The following is a 13,750-nucleotide window of genomic DNA, read 5'->3' as shown; positions in this document are numbered from 1 at the left end:
TTTTAGTAAAGAACTGTATGCAATTCTTTTGAAGAATCTAAACTGACACAAAGTACATCCAAATTTTTATAAGAGCATATACATAATAATGGGTTTCTATTCTTTAGTAGCATTTCATTTCTCCCTATGTTGGTTTAGGGCAGCAGGTTTCAAACCTTTTTGTTCACAGGACTCAATACATTTTTTGACATTTTAGTCAATTTTATTTGCATAATTCCAGAGTGCTTTCCAAAATAGCTGTATTGATTCACATCTCCACCCCAATGTACTAGTGTGCCTATATTCTCAAAACCCCCACAACCTTGACTAGTCCCATCTTTTGATACCTTTGCCAAATTGCAGCATGTAAAGTGAAATTTAAGGGATGTTTTGATGTGTGTTTCTTTTTTAATTTGAAAATAGTATGCTTCAATTTGCATTCAGACTCCATAGTTCTTTTTCTGAATGTTGACAGCATTTTCCACCATGAGTCTTTTGGCATTGTCTTGGATCATTTTGTTGCTGAGAAGAGTTAAGTAAAAGAGAGGGAGAGAGAGAGAGAGAGAGAGAGAGAGAGAGAGAGAGAGGAATTAAGTCTATCACAGTTGATCATCACACAATGTTGTTGATAGTATGTACAATGTTCTCTTGGTTCTGCTCATTTCACTCAGCATCAATTCATGTAAGTCTTTCCAAGTTTTTCTGAAATCTATCTGCTTATCATTGCTTACAGAACAATAAGAGTCTACTACCTTTATATACCACAACTTGTTTAACCATTTCCCAACTGATGGGTATCCCATCAATTTCTAATTCTTTGTCACCACAAAAGGAGCAGCTATAAATATTATATCCATGTGGGTCCTTTTTCCCTTTTTTATGATATCTTTGGGATATAGACCTAGTAATGGTATTGCTGGGTCAGATGGTATGCAGTTTTATAGCCTTTTGGGTTTGGTTCCAAATTGCTCTCCAAAATGGTTGAATCAGTTCACAGCTCCACCAACAGTGCATTAGTGTTACAATTTCCCCACAACTTCTCCAAAATTTATCATTTTCCTTTTTTGTCATATTAGACAATCTGATGGATATAAGGTAGTACCTCAGAGTAGTTTTAATTTGCATTTCTCTGACCAGTAGTGACTGAGAACATTTTTGCATATGGCTGTTGATAGCTTTAATTTTTTCATTTGAAAACTGCCTGTTCATATCTTTTGACCATTTCTCAGTTGGGGAAGGGACTCAATATATTTTTTAAAATATACTTTATTTTCTCTCAATTACATGTTAAAGCAATTTTAAACATGTGTGTGTTTTAAAAACATTTTGAGTTCTAAATTCTATCCCTCCTTTCCCTTCCCTCCCCTCTCCCTGAGATGGTAAGAAATCAGATATAGGTTATACATATGAAATCATGCAAAACATTTCCATATTAATTATTTTGTACAAGAAGACTCAAATAAAAGAAAGAGAATGAAAGGAAGAAAGTGAAAAATAGTTTGCTTCAGTTTTCTTTCAAACAATATCAGTTCTTTCTCTGGAGGCAGATTAGTCCTCATCATTAGTCCTTTGTGATTGTCTCGGATCATTGTATTGCTGAGAATAGCTAAGTCATTCACAGCTCTTCATATTGTGTACAACATTCTGCTTACTTCACCTTGCATCAATTCATGTAAGTCTTTCCAAGTTTTTCTGAAATCATCCACCTTGTCATTTCTTATAGCACAATCACATTTCATCACAATCATATACTACAGGTTGTTTAGCCATTCTCTAATTGATGGGCACCCCCCCATGTCCAATTCTTAGCCACTACAAAAAGATCTGCTGTAAATATTTTTGTACAAATAGGTCCTTTTTCCTTTTTTGATGCCTTTTTTATATTCTATGTCTAGGATATAGACCCAGCAGTGCTATTGCTTGGTCAAAGGGTATGTCCAGTTTTATAGCCCTTTGGGCATAGTTGCAAATTGCTCTCCAGAATGGTTGGATCAGCTCACAACTCTACCAACAGTGTGCTAGTGTTTGTTTTCCCACATCCCCTCCAACATGCATCATTTTCCTTTTTTGTCATATTAGCCAATCTGATAGGTATGAGGTTGTACCTCAGAGTTGTTTCAATTTGCATTTCTCTGATCAATAGTGATTTGGAGCATTTTTTCATATGACTATAGATAGCTTTGATTTCTTTGTCTGAAAACTGCCTGTTCATATCCTTTGACCCTTTATTAATTATAGAATGACTTGTCTTTTTACAAATGTGACTCAGTTCTCTATATATTCATTCAATACATTCTTAGAAATTATTAAAGCCCTCCCCCAAAGAGTTTATATTTAGGTATATTATATCTTTTTTTACTATATTTGAAATTAAAACATTGATGTATTATGATGAAAATAGTTTTGACCCCATGGGCCCCTAAAAGTGTTTCTGGGACATTCTAGTGTCCCTGGGTCATACATTTTAAGAAGTACTATTTCAGGAGATGAAGAACTCCATATAGGCAGATTTTTATGACAGCAGATGTTTATGCCATTAAGTAATACTTGTTTCATTTTAACCATTTTTGGTAGAAATTTTCCTACTTTTTTAGAATGTGAGAGAAAAGACACTAGCTGTGTGACCCTGGGCAAGTCACTTAACCCCAATTGCCTCACCAAAAAACAAAACAAAACAAAACAAAACAAAAAAGAATGTCAGAGAAAAAAAAAACAGTGGGCAAATGCTAACCACCAATGTGCCTAAAGTCTATAGAGACTCAATAATATGCCTAGAGTCAGAAAGCTAATGTCAGAAGAGGGATTTGAACCTAGGTCTCTCTGACTTTAAGACCAGTAGCACCTTATCCACTGCACCATACTGCCTCTGGTTTTAGTGAATAAATAATCAATATAATTCCATGTTGTTAACATGAAGGACTTGAGTGGCCTATGGTAGGGATGTGTCCTGCTAGCTGTTTCCCAGGTAAGGAGTCATGCATGGCCAAAGCTCAGTTAGAGAAACAAGGAGGTTGGAAACTTAAAGGTATAATGATAGAAGCTAATGTCTCTTTAGTATTATTATGAAAAAGAAAGCTATATAGAAACCTATCAATTTGTACTCCAAATGTGTTATCTTTGTTCAACAACTGATGAGTTGACATAGTATTGAAGGAACTGGCACATGCTGATATGATTATCTTTAGTCCAGTCCAATCTTCATGGGTTTTGCATCTTTTAGATATAAGTATACCATCATCTTCAGAAGCTATCCTCCAACTCACATTTGCACTAGAGGTTGTGGTTTTCAAAGAGTAGCTACAACTCCAGGTTCAAAGATATTTTGTAGTTTTGGACTTCTTATATAGCTCACAAGCCCCCATCAGTGTGCTTACCTTTAATAATCTGCTAGTAGACACAATTAAGTCAACGCAAAGGCATGTACTGAGATGGCAGAAACTTTTCCACCAAAATCTGAAGAATGATTTCCCACAAATTGGTAAGAAAAGTGGGGGCATGCATAAAGGATACAGTTAGTGAAGCATACATGTAGGGAATAGATATATGTGGCCATGATAATTTAATACCTATCACTGAAAAACTCAAAGGTCTTTCCACTTCTAATGACGTCCTCCTACTGTTCCCTACTGGACTGTGCTCTTTCAGAGAGTGCAGTGGCCCTTACCCTAGAACTAATATAAGCCTTCTTGTTTTTACTCTCTCAGAACTTTGACTTTGCTCCTTTTTATCTAGGAGATTAGAGAGTAGAGTCATCCAGGCAAGTGACTCCATTGAGGTTTAACCTTTCCTGTCAACCAGTCTTTCTAGTTCAAGGCTAAATCCTTTTGTCAAGAGATCTTAGCATAATTTACAGTGGCTATTCAGTATATTCCACCAAATGTTTGTCTCTGTAGGCTAGAGCATAGCCAGGGAAGGCTATTTATGCCCAATAATTGTCTAGGGTTCTTAATTTTTTAACCTCTAGGTCTCTCTTATTGGTCAGTGCAAAAGAGTAGACAGAATACAGGCAATCTATGCCCAGTGAGTATGAGGTGTGTGTGTTGGGGGGGGGGGATTAATTGTCTTTTTCTGGCTGCTCAGCCACTTTCCTAGGATTTTAGCAGGCAAATGAGTTCCTCAGAACTTCACATCCTTTAGGGGGTGCAAATGAGCCTAAAAGTACAAAATAATTCATTCAAATCTGAAAGAGTCTCACCCTTCAAAAGTTGCAAATGCATTCCAAATGGGAAGCAACCTTATTTGTTGTCTCAGTTATGTGTCCTTTGCAAATTTGTAAAAGTCTGAAAGAAGCATCCCATTAAATAAGTTTTAAGTCTTTCAGATGAATAGCAATCTAGAATGTAATCAGTACAGGCTCCCTGGATGTGATGCGGCAAACAGGGGTGTTTCAGACTTCATGGCTGGTGACCAGCAATTTGGATTTACAGTGAGACAGCCTGACTTAGCATCCTGACTCTTGTGCCTTCTTCCTACTAGCTGGGTAGTCCTTTAAGCAATTCACTTCCCTTTCCCTGGCATGAGTTTCCTCCTCTGTAAAATTAGAGGATTGGTCTAGATGATATCTAGGGTCCCTTCCACCTCTCAGTCATACATTATTATATTTTAAACATTTTATAAAAGTGTCACTATCACCCTTTCATTTTTATCATCAACTTCAATAGCCAAATGGATAATTCATCTCCTCTTCCCCACCCCCCAAAGCAGGGCTTTTATGTGTGTGTGAGAATATTATGAGTAATTGCTACAATTCTCTACTTCCTTTTGCCTGCATAGACAGGCTCACTCTACATTTTTGTGGGTTCTGGAAAAGGTGAAGTTATTTAAGACCTGGATTTGGGGTGCTGGCCATGTGAATGATAGAGTCTTTTAAAAATAAAAATAAAAGCCAAGTTGCCGGAGAGCAATCAGTTCATTCATTTATTTATTTACTTTTACCCAGACTCCTTTGGCAGTCCTTTGAACAAAAAATCAGTAGACAGGAAAAAATGTTGCAGTTTAAAAATAGAATTTTAAGTGAAACTGTGGGCTAATCATCACTTTCCTTTCAGCTATCACTCTCCTTTCCAAAAAATGGAGGTAGAAAAGAGCCACCCTTTTAGTTTTAGGTCTGCAGATGAATAGGAATTTAAGCTGGAGATAATTAGATGATTCTTGACTAAGGTCTGGAGTTGGGAATCACAGGAGAGATTCCTTTGAGCATGCACCCTCTCCTTCAGCTAAAGTCTCCAAAAGGGATTTAAGAAATTTGTAGTGACCATGGCCCTTTTAGAAATTTAGGTATTTCCATCACCACCACCAAACTCCCCCTCACCCCTTTCCCAATTGAGGAGAGTTGGGTGGCCACAGGATCACAGACTTAAAACCAGAGAGACCTTAGAGATCATCTAATGTAATCCTCTCTCATTTTTTTACACATGAGGAAACTGAATCCCTGAGAGGATTTGTTACATTTTCAAGGTCACATAGGTAGTAAGTGGCAGACCTGGGATTTAAACTCAAACTCAGGGTATTTGTCTCCTAATTCATACTAGTGTTCTCATGGAGAAGGAAATGTTAAACCATTTTAGTATCTTTGCCAAAAAAAAAACAAACCAACACCAAATAGGGTTACAAAGGGTCAAAGAGTCAGACACACCTGAAATGACTGAATATTAATATCTTTTGGTAGTAGGGATATGATGCCTTCTATTCAGAATGTTGGGATTAGGCTTGTACCTGAGAGGAAGTTAGTAAAGGGCTGTGCTAGTAAGTCATGTGCCACTGGAAAGTATGTGAGCCAATAGTTATGGATCTTCTCTGAACCACCATTTTCCATATTTGCAAAGAAACTAGAGCTTCAGTCATCTCCCTTGATTTAACTGTTCTGTGGTTCCTTATATTAATGGTGTCTAGGTATTTTGTTTCTTGTTTTATCCAGTTTGATTGACCTTTTTGAAACCAAATAGAGGACTAAAAATGTTCCATACTCTCCTTCTTTGGGTTCTCTCCTCAGATTTCTTTGCTTCAAATTAAGCCTCTGTAGTAAAGTCTTGGATTGATGTTAAATTGTTTAATTTGTTCTTTGTCCTGCTTTTACTTCTTGTATCAACCTAACTTTTTGATTTGTGCTTTCATTTGTTGATTTCAGAATTCTAGAATCTAGAATTTCTAATATGCTTTTGTTTTCCAGGTTCCTTTCTTATTCTCATGCTTCTTATTTCTTGCCTTTACCTAGACATTTTGGCATACAGGTTTTCTACTCTACATTCCTGCTAGTTACTATTATTATATTCCAGTGTCTTTCTAAAGGTCTTTAACAGCTTTCTCAAGCCATTTCTGCCATAGTAATAGTTGTGCCTCTCCTTAGTATTCCTTGCCAGCTTATTATTTCCTTTTATGGTTCATACCACAAAATGGCTGCAATATTTACTATTTTATATAGGTCCTGAAATGTTTTATTTTCTTTCAAATAGTAAAGAGGAATGTGTCTCTTCATAATGGTTATAACAAATATTATCTTCTTTGAAATATTCAGTTTCAGCATCACTGGTCTTCTAAATTCAAAAAAGGTTTTTAGAAATTCCAATCTAAGTTTGCCTATCTCTTTCTCATATTCATTGGTATTATTTTTGTCATTTGTTTTGTTACTAGGCAAATTTGTTTTGTTACCTGGAGTTTGTATTAAATGAAGATTTTCAATGACTTTGAGATCTTCAACTTTTTCTTCTACAGATTTTTTCTTATAGCTGCCTGACATTGTTGATGTACAACTTGAAGCTGAGAGCATTGTTAACAACAAGTAATACAAAGTCTTTCCTACAACTGAGAAAATCTATTGCCAGTTTTATTATTAGACAGTGCTGGCACATAAAAATTGTATTCATGACTTCAGTCCATTTCATGTGCTCTTGTGGCTTGCCCATTTTGGAGGTCAGTGCCAGTTACACTGAAGCATTTCTAGCAGATGGACTACTGATATTTCTGATTTGTTCTGGTGTGTCTTGTCTTCCTGTGGTACAAGAATACAAAGGAGCAGCATTTGTTTCACTATTCTCCATGTTAAGTTGATCATTACAACAGTTTTGAGCAGAGCCAACTTGCAAAACTGTGCCATTCCATCTATCTTTTTGACTCTTAGAAGCAGTTACATCCAATTGACTGGAGTGCTAACACAATCAGTGATATCACTACAGAATCCAAAGCACCATTAACAGTCTTGAGTATACAAAGTTCCCACTATATCTCACCCTAGTTGGCATTCCCCTATTTTGCTGTTGTCACTTTCCCCCACTATGGATAATGGGTCATTATTATTGTTGTTGTTGTTATTTTATATATACTGGCCCCTTTTAGCTATCTAAGGACAAATGAAGGCCTTTGGTACCTCTGCTGCTGCCCACAATCCTCTCTTGGTTTGGCATGAATGTTGTTTTTATTCTCCTGATACTCAATACATTAGGCAGCGAGGTAGCACAGTGGATAGAACACTACCCCTGAAGCTGGGAGAACCTGAGTTCAAATCTCACCTCAGAAACTAGCTGTGTAACCCTGGGCAAATCACTTAATTCCAATTGCCTTAAACATCTGGGACCATCTCCAGTCATCATGATATATATCTTGCCACTGGACCCAGATGGCTCCGGAGGAGAGAGTGAGATTAATGACCTTGCACGAGCCTCCCTCACATAAATTCAATTCAGTGCAAGTCATAACATCACCCCAATGTCATGGTCCTCTTTGAGAACAAAGGACAAACAACAGCTCAATACACTATGCCTGATTTTGGGTTTCTGGTTTTCCAAAGGAGTGGACAGGGGACTAAGAAAAATAAACTTATGGAGTACAGAATTGTATAGCTACAGATCATGGGAATCTTGTTACTTTTTTGGGGGGGCGGGGTTTGGATCTGTGATTTCATTGATATACCGTGAGCTCCCAGTATGGAAATTTTTACCACCAATGCATAATGAAAACTTGTTTTTAAGGCCATCTAGTGAGAGGTTAAGTGATTTGCTCACCCTTGGTCAGACAGACAGTATTGGGTAGATGCAGAACTTGAACCTATGCCTTCCAGACTTCAAAGCCCTCTATTTACTATGCCATACACCTGTCTTCCTTTTGTAAGATGCCTAAGCTTAAATGATTAGGGACAGTTGCTTGGGTAGATGATGCCTGCTTGCATCTACTAGTTTCTGGACCTGAGGCCATCACATGATCAGCTGGCATGTTTGTGTCTTTCTAGCTGCATCTTCACTCATACCCATCCAATTCTAGATTTTATTCCCTTAAAAGTTTGGATTTGGGGCAGCTAGGTGGATAAAGCACCAGCCCTGGATTCAGGAGGACCTGAGTTCAAAGCTGGCCTCAGATGCTTGACACTTATTAGCTGTGTGACTCTGGGTAAGTCACTTAACCCTCATTGTCTAAAAAAAAAAAGTTTGGATTTATTTTGTCCCCTTCCACCAACTTCTGGGGTCAGGTTTGAAGGTAGCATTTTAGTTCCCTGCATCAACGCTTCTTAAACTGTGAAAAATTTGACAACAGTAAAAAGTTATGTATACCTATTTCATACACCTATATGGCTAGGGTCATGTAAAAATTTATCAGGTGAAAAAGGGTGGGGATTGGGAAAAGTTTAAGAAGCCCTGCCCTAGTTATCAAAGTTCCATTCATCAAAGATTAGGGAAGAGCCATTTCTTCACATCTACCTAGGGGTATTTTCACTTTTATTACAGACCTTCAACTGCAGGCTAAAGGAATGTAGCTTAGTGTGGAATTTCAGATAGTAGCTGGGGCAAGCAATGCCCAAACCAAGCAGCAATGCCATCCTGCACTATGCCTTCTTAGTTGGGTCTAGCAACTGTCTTCTTCGGGACCAGTCCCCTAAATTTGGCTCTCTGGGTCATAGATCTCGAGCTGGCATGGGGCCCTTAGAAACCCACCCTCCTATTCCCACCCTCCTGCTTTATAGTTAAGGGTACTGAGGCCCCAGGAGGTTAATTGGCTGGATCGAGAGCACACAGGTGGGTAGTGACAGAATGGGACTTGAACCCCGGTGCTCTAACTCGGGAGTCAGCTCTCCTTCCACCGTAGTTCTTCCTCATTCCTCCTTTTCATTTAATTAGGTGCAAACACTCCGAGTAAATAAAATAAAACTCCCCGGCAGCTAACAGGCTACTGCCGACTGCCAGGCGCTGACCGTTTTCTTTTAGTTAATAATTCAAATTTTAGAAACAAAGAAATCTTTATTTTTCCTGGGTTAGCCAAAAAGCTCAGGGAAGGAGGGTGGGGCAGAAGCTTGGCTACAGCTGCTGCGGAGTAACTTCAGATGTCGGGATACAGTAGGTGTACTATCTCCAGGGCATACAATCGGTATACAGTGCAGTCAGTGTTTCCTGAACACCCCAGTCCCGCAGCCTCCAAAGCCCCAACGACTCCAGAGCCGAAGCCTAGCTTGTATGTAAATGCAGCCTTGTGCCTGAGCCCTTTCAGTTACTTTACTTCGGTCTGGCAGCAGAAGATTTATGGGACTGGCTGAAATGATTAGTCCATCAAGTCTGGCATCCTGCAGGGGCCAAGATACAATGCTCCTGAGGAAAAGAGGAAAGGGGGGAAGGGGGGAAAGAAAGAAAGAAAGACTCACACTGTCCCTAGCCCGATTCCTTACTCCACCTGGCACTCCCATCGTCCCCCATATATCTCCGTGATATTCCTTTCACCAGCTATAGCCCTACAGGTAAGGGAAGACTAAGACTTAAAGACCATCTCAGGGCTTGATTGTCATAGCCTCTCAAACTACCAGATGAGGTCCCACCAATCGTATGAGGTGAACCATGTGATAATTATTATCACTATTCCCAGACTCAGTTTTTTCCTCTGTAGGAGGCTAAGTGACTCGTCCATGTTCATAGCTAATACTTTCATTCGAGTCAAGATATTCTTTTTTTTTTTTTTTTGCGGGGCAATGGGGGTTAAGTGATTTGCCCAGGGCATACAGCTAGTATGTGTCAATTGTCTGAGGCCGGATTTGAACTCAGGTACTCCTGGATTCAGGGCTGGTGCTTTATCCACTGCACCACCTAGCTGCCCCGAGTCAAGATATTCTTGCTGTAAAAAACAAACAAAAAAACCAAAAACAACCCCCCCCAAAAGATATTCTTGCTGTTCTTTGTATAGGACATCCCATCTCTCATCTCCATGTCTTTGCATCAGTTGTTTCCCACGCTTAGAACTGACTCCCTGATGACCTTAGCCTCTTGGAATGGAGAGCCCTCTTCAAGGACTAGCTTTGGCATCACCTCCTACAGAATACCTTTAATGATAGGCTTAGTGTTTGGTGCTTTCCTCATCTCTACACCTTAAATTTACTTTGAATTTACTCTGTATTTATTTATTCATTTTTTTTGCAGGGCAATGAGGATTAAGTGACTTGCCTAGGGTCACACGACTAGTAAGTTTCAAGTGTCTGAGGCAGAATTTGAACTCAGGTCCTCCTGAATCCAGGGCCAGTGCTTTATCCACTGTGCCACCTAGCTTCCCTACTCTGTATTTATTATGTATTTACTTATCTACATATATATATGTGTGTATGTATATATATATGTGTGTGGGGAAGCTAGGTGATACAGTGGATAGAATGCTGAATATGGAGTCAGGAAGACCTGAATTCAAATCCAGCCTCAGACACTTACTAATTATTAGTAAGTGACCTTACTAGCTACTAGTAAGTGACCCTAGTGACCCTGGGCAAGTCACTCAAGCCTGTTTGCCTCAGTTTCCTCAATTGTAAAATGAACCTGAGAATGAAATGGCAAACCACTCCACTATCTATGCCAAGAAAATTCCAAATGGGGTCACAAAGAATCAGACACAACTAAGTCAACTGACCATCAAAATATATGTTTATATAAACATAAATAAACATATATAAACATATGCATATATACTATGTGATATATAATATATGTATATGCATATCAGAGAAACTATATATGTATGAAAATATATAACTATAAATATGGGTGTATATATACAGTTTCCTTGATAGAATGTAACCTCCTTGATTGAGGAGAGAGGTTCTTTTTTTTCTTTCTTTGAATTTGTATTCCTAGCACTTTGTGAGCACTTAATAAATGCTTCATTGAATTGAACCGAATTGAACCCAGGTCTCCTGACTTTCATTCCAATGATCTTTCCTAATCCTTGTATTTACAGGACCAGTCTTTACCTTCACATTCCATCTAGCCTGGCCCCAAGGCTATCTTGCTACTTGTCTACTCCTGCTGCCTCCCTTTTCCCCACCTGGACCAACATCCTCTCCACATTGGACCTCCAGGATAAATCTATGTTCCTAAGCTCTGAGGAAATTAATTCAATCATCTTTGGAACTCCCAGCCTGAGGTCCAGCCATCTTGATTGGTGACTGAGTGAAAGCAAATTCACCTAGTCTTCTATATCTCATTGGCTCTAGACCCCCTGACAAGACCCTTCTTTACCTTCATATCCCATGTAATCAACCATCAGAGCATTTTGCCATTTGTCTATCATACCCACGTACCACCCTCCCACCTCAACACTTTGCACCTATTGCTTGAAACACAGTAATCAAATAAATACCACTATTACTTCTGAAAAAGTCAATTAACTGCCACAAGGATCAATTAATTCTCCCTATATTTCCCCAGACCAAAATTCCCTTCCCTGACTACCATTCCCCTATATGTGTTGTCTCACCCTATTAAACTCCCTGAGAGCAGGTGTGTTCTTGGAGCTTGAGTCAATGTCTAGCACATAGTAGGTACTTGAAAATACATATCTATTCATTCTTTCCACTATACTATATTGCTTTCTACTGAACAAACTGTGATTATACCAGATCCTATCTGATTAGGAAATACATTCCTTCTTGTACTATAGTGGGAACCTGTCAGGAGATTCTTTCCACTATTTACTTGTAAACTCCTTGGTCATAAGTTAAGGTGATTCATTCTTTCTGGAGTCACAGGGAAATACTAGGTTGAATATTATCTTCATCTATCTCATTCCATAGGCTGAGAAAATAGGACACAAGTGAATTTAAATGAGAGCAGTTATTCCATCTCCCTCCTGAAAGTCCATCCAGGAATCCAAGAAACACCAGCTTAAACAAAGCCATTACCAGTCTTAAGTTTGGTGTTAGAGGAAGAACCAATTTTTCCTACAATTCAGAAACTCAAGTGAAAGGCACACCTTGGTCAGTATTCACACAGCCACTCCAGGCATTGTTCCAATATGGGAAAAGGGAGGAGTGGGAGAGGAGAGAACCAAAGAATACTTTCAAGATCTGAGGCTGAAGAGATTAAAGACCTGCCAATGGCCAGTACTCTGGAATCTCCCAAATGCCAAGTCTTGGTCAAGTCCAAGTGCAATGTTCCATTTATAAATGTGGACAGTTAAAACAGTAGCAGGTGGGAAATTACAGGGATTTTTTTTTTTTTACTGACTACCCTTTCCTACACTACCATTCTTGATATTGACTTTGTTGGCCAATGTTACATGTAGTGGGCTGCCATTCTTCCCTGGAGTGGCGGAATTGGAGGCAGCTTTTCTGCCGACACCAATAAATACATCTGACAGTGCTGCTGCCTCTCTGAATCAAAAGCAGCCAGGGGGGAAATGTGTCATGGCACTGTGGAAACATCCAAATGTAAAAGCATTTCCCCACCCCCACCCCAAATTTCCTCATTTAGCTTCGCTAAGCACAGCCAATAAATCCATGGAGACATGACCACATTTAATTTTCATATCTAGAATATGCTTCAACTAGCTTAGGATGGGCACTGAATCTGTGTCCATCTCCTGTGGTCACCAGTGGGGGTGGAATTGAAATTGAAGGGGTGTGTCAAATCAAATGGTATTTCAAAGGCTCCTCTGTGCAAAGCACTGGGCTAGGTGTTGTTAGGATTTGGCCTAGTGTGCTTAGTTCAAGAGGAAACAGCTTATGTTTTGTCAAACAAAAGTGAATCTGAGGGCCTTGGGAATCTTCAAAAAGGCTCCTTAAAATAATTTTATTTGTGGACTTATTGAAAAAGAAGAGGGGGGAAAATTCAGGAGAATATTTCATAGCAAATGGAAAATATGTATTATGAAGTGTGAGTGTGTATGTTTCAGGAAAACCTCTCGGATTTGGGGGCCTAGTCTTTCTTGTAAAGACTGTCTCTAGGTATACCTTCTCCTCCTGGCCATTACCCCTGCCCTACCCATTTTCCCAGAAGCCAGTTTCACCATTTGGAGTCCTCCATGCTATAACCTTCCCATCTAACCTTGCTAACTGATAACTCTTTGCCTGTTTTATCAGAGGTGGGGAACAAATTAGACATACCTGAGGCCCCTCAGCTTAAGCCTCAAGGCCTTCCCTCATATGAGTTTTGTGCCAGATAAAGGCCTCTTCTTTTTAGCATCATAGACCTTACACTCTTTCTAAAATCCTTGAAACAGCTACAATGGACTGGCATGACCACAGAATCTCTGCATTGGAAGGGAACTCAGAGATCATCTAATGTAATTTAACCCACACTTCAGAAGAAATCCTGTCTACCATGTCGTCAAAGAGTGAACATCTAGCTTCTAGTCAAAGCACTCAAGTGAAGGAGAAGTTAGTATCTCCTGAGGCAGGCCATTCCACTTTCAGATAGCTCCAATTGTTAGGAAGTTATCAAGCCAAAATCTGGCTCCTCACCTTCTACTTTTTGGTCGGCTAATATGGATGTATGGATCACCTGGATTTGATGGAGGTGCCTTATTATCCAAAAGT

This window comes from Dromiciops gliroides, chromosome 5 (genome assembly GCF_019393635.1).
Source record: "Dromiciops gliroides isolate mDroGli1 chromosome 5, mDroGli1.pri, whole genome shotgun sequence".
NCBI classification, from domain to species: Eukaryota; Metazoa; Chordata; class Mammalia; order Microbiotheria; family Microbiotheriidae; genus Dromiciops; species Dromiciops gliroides.
The sequence above is the reverse complement of the archived record's forward strand: the minus strand, read 5'-3'. Positions refer to the sequence as shown.